Source organism: Drosophila santomea, chromosome 3L (genome assembly GCF_016746245.2).
Source record: "Drosophila santomea strain STO CAGO 1482 chromosome 3L, Prin_Dsan_1.1, whole genome shotgun sequence".
Taxonomy (NCBI): domain Eukaryota; kingdom Metazoa; phylum Arthropoda; class Insecta; order Diptera; family Drosophilidae; genus Drosophila; species Drosophila santomea.
In genome coordinates this window covers 23,878,234-23,884,181 of record NC_053018.2, presented here as the reverse complement: position 1 = coordinate 23,884,181, position 5,948 = coordinate 23,878,234, and the positions used below count along the sequence as shown (strand labels likewise).

At 44.4% G+C, this 5,948-nt stretch overlaps 1 pseudogene; it reads right to left on the bottom strand.

The window, feature by feature from the left end:
* Window positions 1–227: 227 nt before the first annotated feature.
* LOC122756455 lies at window positions 228–5,224 on the bottom strand (annotated as a pseudogene).
* Between the last annotated feature and the right edge of the window lie 724 nt (window positions 5,225–5,948).

Below are 5,948 nucleotides of genomic sequence, written 5' to 3'. Positions count from 1 at the left end.
TAATAATACATGGATTGTGTACATAGGTTAGGTTAGGTTTTACCAGCCGTCGGTTATCCGACGCACTTAGACCATTAGAGGTCCATTGTGATACCGTGTATGTTTTCCCCTTTTTACCCGTCGAGGTTCGTGCTAGCAGTTTTCCCAGCCAGAGGCGCTGGTGAATTTCTGTATCCGATGTGAATCGGCGTCGGACAGGTCGGACGTGTCTATCAGGAATCTGCTTCCTAGCAAGTCTTTTCGCTTTGCTCTTCCGTTTCTTCCATTTCTTCGTCCCTACAGCTACGGCAGAAATCATTATACGGGGCATTTAGTCTTCTGGCATGGGTGCCTATTAACCAATGCCCTGTGATGACTCTCAAAGCAGTGCTGAGGTTTGCTCTGGTTAATATTAAAAGTTTTGACGGGGAAAACATACACGGTATCACAATGGACCTCTAATGGTCTGGTTAATCTTAAAAGTTTTGACGGGGAAAACATACACGGTATCACAATGGACCTCTAATGGTCTGGTTAATCTTAAAAGTTTTGACGGGGAAAACATACACGGTATCACAATGGACCTCTAATGGTCTAAGTGCGTCGGATAACCGACGGCTGGTAAAACCTAACCTTTTATTTTTGGCCATATTTGGCGTGTTAGGCGACAGTGTGTGGTGTTTTCCCATATTGTCTGTTTGTTACGGTTTAGGTTTTCCTTAAGTAGTAGTTTACAAGTGGCTAAATGCAAACTCATGCCATCCATCTCTTGTATGAGTGGCGCGGTAGTGCCTTCTCGAGATAGTTCATCTGCGATGCAATTGCCTTCTACCCATATAAGGCTGATTACGAATTGTTTTGTCATCTCGTGTAAAGATGAGCGGCAGTTCGATACTGTTTTCGAGTGACTTGAGATTGATCCAATCGATTTGATAGCTGCTTGGCTGTCACTGAAAATGTTTACATGTGAGCTTTCCGGTTTTAGTGATTTTAAGTGTTTTAGGGCCTCCCTTATTGCTGCTACTTCAGCTTGGAAGACGCTGCAATGATCGGAAAGTCTGAACGAGATGCGTCGGCCTAGCTGTTCTGTAGTTTTGACCCGTCCGTATAGAACCATATAGCATTCTGGGGGCCAGGTGTCTGTGAGTTCCACTCGTCCCTCTCTGGGATAATTGTGTTAAATGGTGTTTGTATGTACGCCGTTTGAGTGCAGTAGTCTTTCCTGTAGGGGACTATTTAAATGTGTTTTAGGATATATGAGTGACCCGCGTCTTGTGGGTTCCACTGTTTGGTATCTCTAAGCCTGATTTCCGCTACTATAGATTGTTCCATGCCAGCTAGTTCTGGGCTTGGGAGGTTGAGTATGGCATTCAGGCCTTCGTTTGGGGTGGTGCGTAAAGCACTGCGGCTCTTTGCATCTTTGCTAGCATTTTTATGCTGCATTTATTTTTCAGGGACGGCCACCATACCACGACCTCATACAGTAGTATTGGTCCGACGATAGCCGTATATATCTAGTTTACTATATAGGATGTCATGCCTCATTTGAGCCCTATTGCTTTCTTTCACGTGAAGAGTGCTATTGAAGCTTTTTTGTATCTGTCTGTGAGATTCGAGTTCCAGTTTAGTTTCCTGTCAAGTATAACGCCCAGGTACCTTGCGCTGCTACTGAAGGAAAGTCTTTGATTGTTGAGGATAGGTGGGACTAAGTCTGGTATATTATACTTCCTAGTGAAGAGAACCAGCTCGGTCTTTGAGGGGTTAATTCCTAATCCGATATTCTTGGTCCAGCTGGACAAAACACTGAGTTTTTAGCTCATGAGATCGCATAGCGTTTGGGGGTATTTGCCTGTGAGGATGATGGCAACATCATCCGCATAGGCTATTATCCCCTTCCATGTCGCATAGTATCGAGTTGACTGCTATGTTCCATTGAAGTGGGGAGAGGACGCCTCCTTGCGGAGTGCCTCTGCTGACGTGCCTAGTGAGGGTTGACGCGCCTAGTGAAGACATAACCTTCCTGCAGGTGAGCAGTTGGTTTATGAGTCCCACCAAGTGGCGGTCCACCACAGGGTCTGTCAGGGCTCCGGTCGTCGCCTTTGGGATGACGTTGTTAAAAGCTCCTTCTATGTCCAGGAAAGCTACCAGTGCATATTCCTTTTGGGACATTGATTTTTCTATCTTGGAGACGAGAGAGTGTAGTGCTGTCTCTGTCGATTTCCTTTTCTTGTCGGCGTGTTGCGTGTTGCGTGTCTGTGATGAGACTTGGATTGAGAGTTGATCTCAGATGCAGGCCGATGATTCTTTTCAGGGTCTTTAGTAGGAAGGATGACAGACTAATTGGTCTGAAATCCTTGGGGGTCGTGTGTGATGGTTTCCCTGCTTTGGGAATGAAGACAATTCGGGACTCTAGCCACGATTGCGGTAGGTGTCCAAGAAGAAAGGACCTTTTAAAAATGTCTAGAAGCCAGTTTATGGATATATTTCCCGCATGTTGGATTTGTGCAGGTATGATTTTGTCTGGACCTGCAGATTTGTATGGTTTAAAACTGTGTATGGCCCAATGGAGGACCTTTAGGTCTATGCACAGTTCGATACTTGCCAGTGTGACGTCTGTTTGTTGGGGGGTGAGAGCGTTTAGGCTGTTTCCTGGGAAGTGAGTGTCTAGAAGTATCTCCAGAAATTCCTCACTTGTGCTGGTCCAGGAGCCATCTGCTTTTTTAAGGTAGCCTAGCGGTCCCAACTCTAGGCTAGGATAGGATAGGATAGGATTTTTCTAAGTCTGGCTGCTTCAGTTGTATTTTCAATTTCTGAGCAGAAGGAATGCTTTTTTGTAGTTTGCAAAGGCTCTCTTGTAGGCGGTCCACAGGGCCTCCTCATTTCCTGCCTTGGCCCTGTTAAAAAGGGTTATGCAGTCTATTCGGAGGGGGGACAGTTCTCCTGACCACCAGGGAGGTTTGCTTTTTTTTTTTGGGCTTGCTATTAGGGCAGGCCTTTTTTAGTGCATAGTTGCAGGTTTCTGTGAAAATTGAAACAAGTTCGTTTAGACTAGAAATTGGTTGAGGGTATGGAGGGGGATCCGTTGAGATTTTTTCCCTTCAAATATTTTTGTTTTTTTGGCAGTCTGTTTTTCTTGGGTTTGTGAAAACTGCTCGTTTTGAGGGGTTGATTGTGAGGGTCGTTTCTATATACCTGTTGTCCGAGAAAGAATGCTTATCTAGCACCCTCCAGTGAGTTACTGTTTTTAATAGTGGTTTAGAGACGAGAGTTAGGTCTATTACCTCTTTTCGGTTCTTAATGATAATGGTTTTACCTTTTTTACATATGAAGAGATTTGAACTAAAGATAAAGTTAAAAAGAGACTCACTGCGGTCGTTTGTGTCTGTACTTTCCCATTGTGTATGGTGGGCGTGAGCATCACAGCCTTTTAGTAGGCCTATGTTTTGGTTTTCGCTGTCTTCTACCAGTCTCCTTACCAGCTCATCCGGCGGTTCTTGCCTTTCGTAGGCCATGTACGATGACAGCACTCGGAACGGAGATGGCTGACTCTCCACGGTGGCTGCCGCGCTAAGGTGCTTTTTGGCTAAAATGCAGGCCCTTACTTCACCTTCGCTGGAAGCTGTTAGAAGCTTATATTCCTTAGTCCACTGCCTTTCTGATCCTCCGAAGTTTAGCTCCCCGTGAGCGGCCTCAATGGGAGCTAGGGACTCCTTGTTTAGGATGAGGATGGCCTGGTTTGTTGGCCCCTCCATTTCATCGACCTTCACCACTCGCCAGTCCGAAGTGGGAAGGTGCGGGTTGCAACGCTGCAGCATGGTGAGGATCTGGTCCGGTGCATTGATGGATGCCGGGATCCAGATCCTTGCACGGGGTCGGCAAGGTTCGTCGGACCACCCCAGCGCAACAAGTCCGGCGCCCACATACACCTCCCCCAGCTCCTTTACTGAGGCCTTGTACAGCGCCGCAGAGCGTTCATCGTCACAGGCGATCACCTTGACGCCGCCTTGGAACCATCCCACGTCTTTGCAGACAGGAGGGGGGCCAGGTTCTTAGGCTGGAATTTCAAATCATTTTGTGGCTAGGGCTGCTTTCACCTTGGTTGCGCCTGAAGGGGGCATGGCACTAGGGCCTGGAGATATTCCCATGGCGACGGCTTTGGGTGGCTTGCACTCAGTCGCCTCAGAGTTGAGGAGGGGTTCACCCGAACCCGATCCTGTGGTGTTGGCCAGGCAGGTGGGCTCACTCGCCAACTTTGCTGCCTTGAAGTTTGTACGGCCAGACTCAGTCGTCACTGCCGTTTGAGTAGGTTTTTTTGGGAGATCCTGACTCCTTTTTATTTATTTTTATCGACTCCATGTGATTCCGACGAGTTGCGGAGAAAAGGAGGGTCCGGGCGGAGATCCGCGACGCCCGGGTAAGGCTTCTTAGAACAGGGGGTCGCCAGGTACCCTGAGCTCTCCGTTTGAGACTGAGCTATTTTGTGACCCGGGCCGGTCAGTCAGGCTGACTCTCGGCACGGGTCGAGTGACACCTTAGTCCGGCCCGGGACACCCGACTACCATTTGCCAGCATCCTCTGGTAGGGACATATCCTTGCCAGGGGGCCTGTTTCCAGCCGCCCTCGCGTGGAGAGTATAGTCGCACTTCCGGGTGTATGGACAATTACAGCGCGTTCTTCTAGCAAGCTTGATAAGAGTATTCAACGTGCGATGTGTGAAAAATATGGGACAATGATTCTTCTGTGCTTATGTCCCCACTTCGTGCTTCAAGAAATCAATTTTGCAATAAACAGTTTCCATATTTTTATTTATTTTATTAATTAATTTTTTTGTTTATGAATTATTTTTATGAACTATTTATTTTTTAAATGTAATTTCTTGTTTTTGGAAATTCTTTATTTTAAATTACAGTAGTTATAATGATTTACTTTTTATACGTTTTAATTATATACTATAGTTATTTTGTCGAATAGCTACTATGAAAATGACCCATTTTCATTATTTAAAATGTAAATAAAATTCAGTTAAATTATTTTGTTATATTTTATTTTGATTTTTTTTAAAAAAAGGGCACAATAACGGGTATAAAAAACTTCTTTTAAACCATAATAGTTACAAATCGAAATTGACCAAAACATTAATCAAATTTGTTTCTTAGATCAAAATTGGTTTCAGTTGTTGGGCGCATGTTGTGTAAGCCAATTTCTTACAGAACGTTGTTGTGAGGGTAGCGCTGCTATTTCCCATCGGTACTATCTGGTTACCGCAGTCAGATATGATGTTGTTTTCCGCAAAACTAAGAAAGTGTTGTTATGCTGAACAGGATGTATTATTATTTTCTTCCATGCTAGGCTGGGCTTCGGATATTTTGTTATAAAATGAAGAAAATTATTATTGGTCTAAATTGATTTCGGCCCTAAAATCGTCTTCTAGCACAAGCACGCACACGCACACATACACACTATCTCCTTTATTGTTTTTACTCACACAAGCAAGACAATTCTATTTTTAGATTTCTACGATCTCGATTTTAGGCGAGCGAAAAGAGAGCCGTTACGCATCTTGTTATTATAATGTCTTTGGTCAGACTGTGCGTCCTCTTCTAATGTGCGATATAGTTTTTTTTTCCTGGATTGTAAAATATCTGGGTATTGTGCTCGTCGATGAAAGCTTTCCAACGCTTAATTTTGGCGTTCGGATTACGATCTGAAAATATTAAAATTTTTTACCCCAAATAAGTAGTTTCTAAAATTCTTTAGGGCCCACACTATGGCAATAAGCTTCGTTTGTTGCAAAGTTTAAATACCTATATTTTAGAGTTCTTGATATCATGTATGTATATAGGTGTGATAGGACTGCTCCTAAACCAAAAGAAGAAGCATCTGTTGTCAAATCAAAGGCCTTCTTGTAACCTTGTGTAACAGAAGTAAGAACCTTTTGATTTTTTTCGAATGCCTGGCGTTGACTTTCG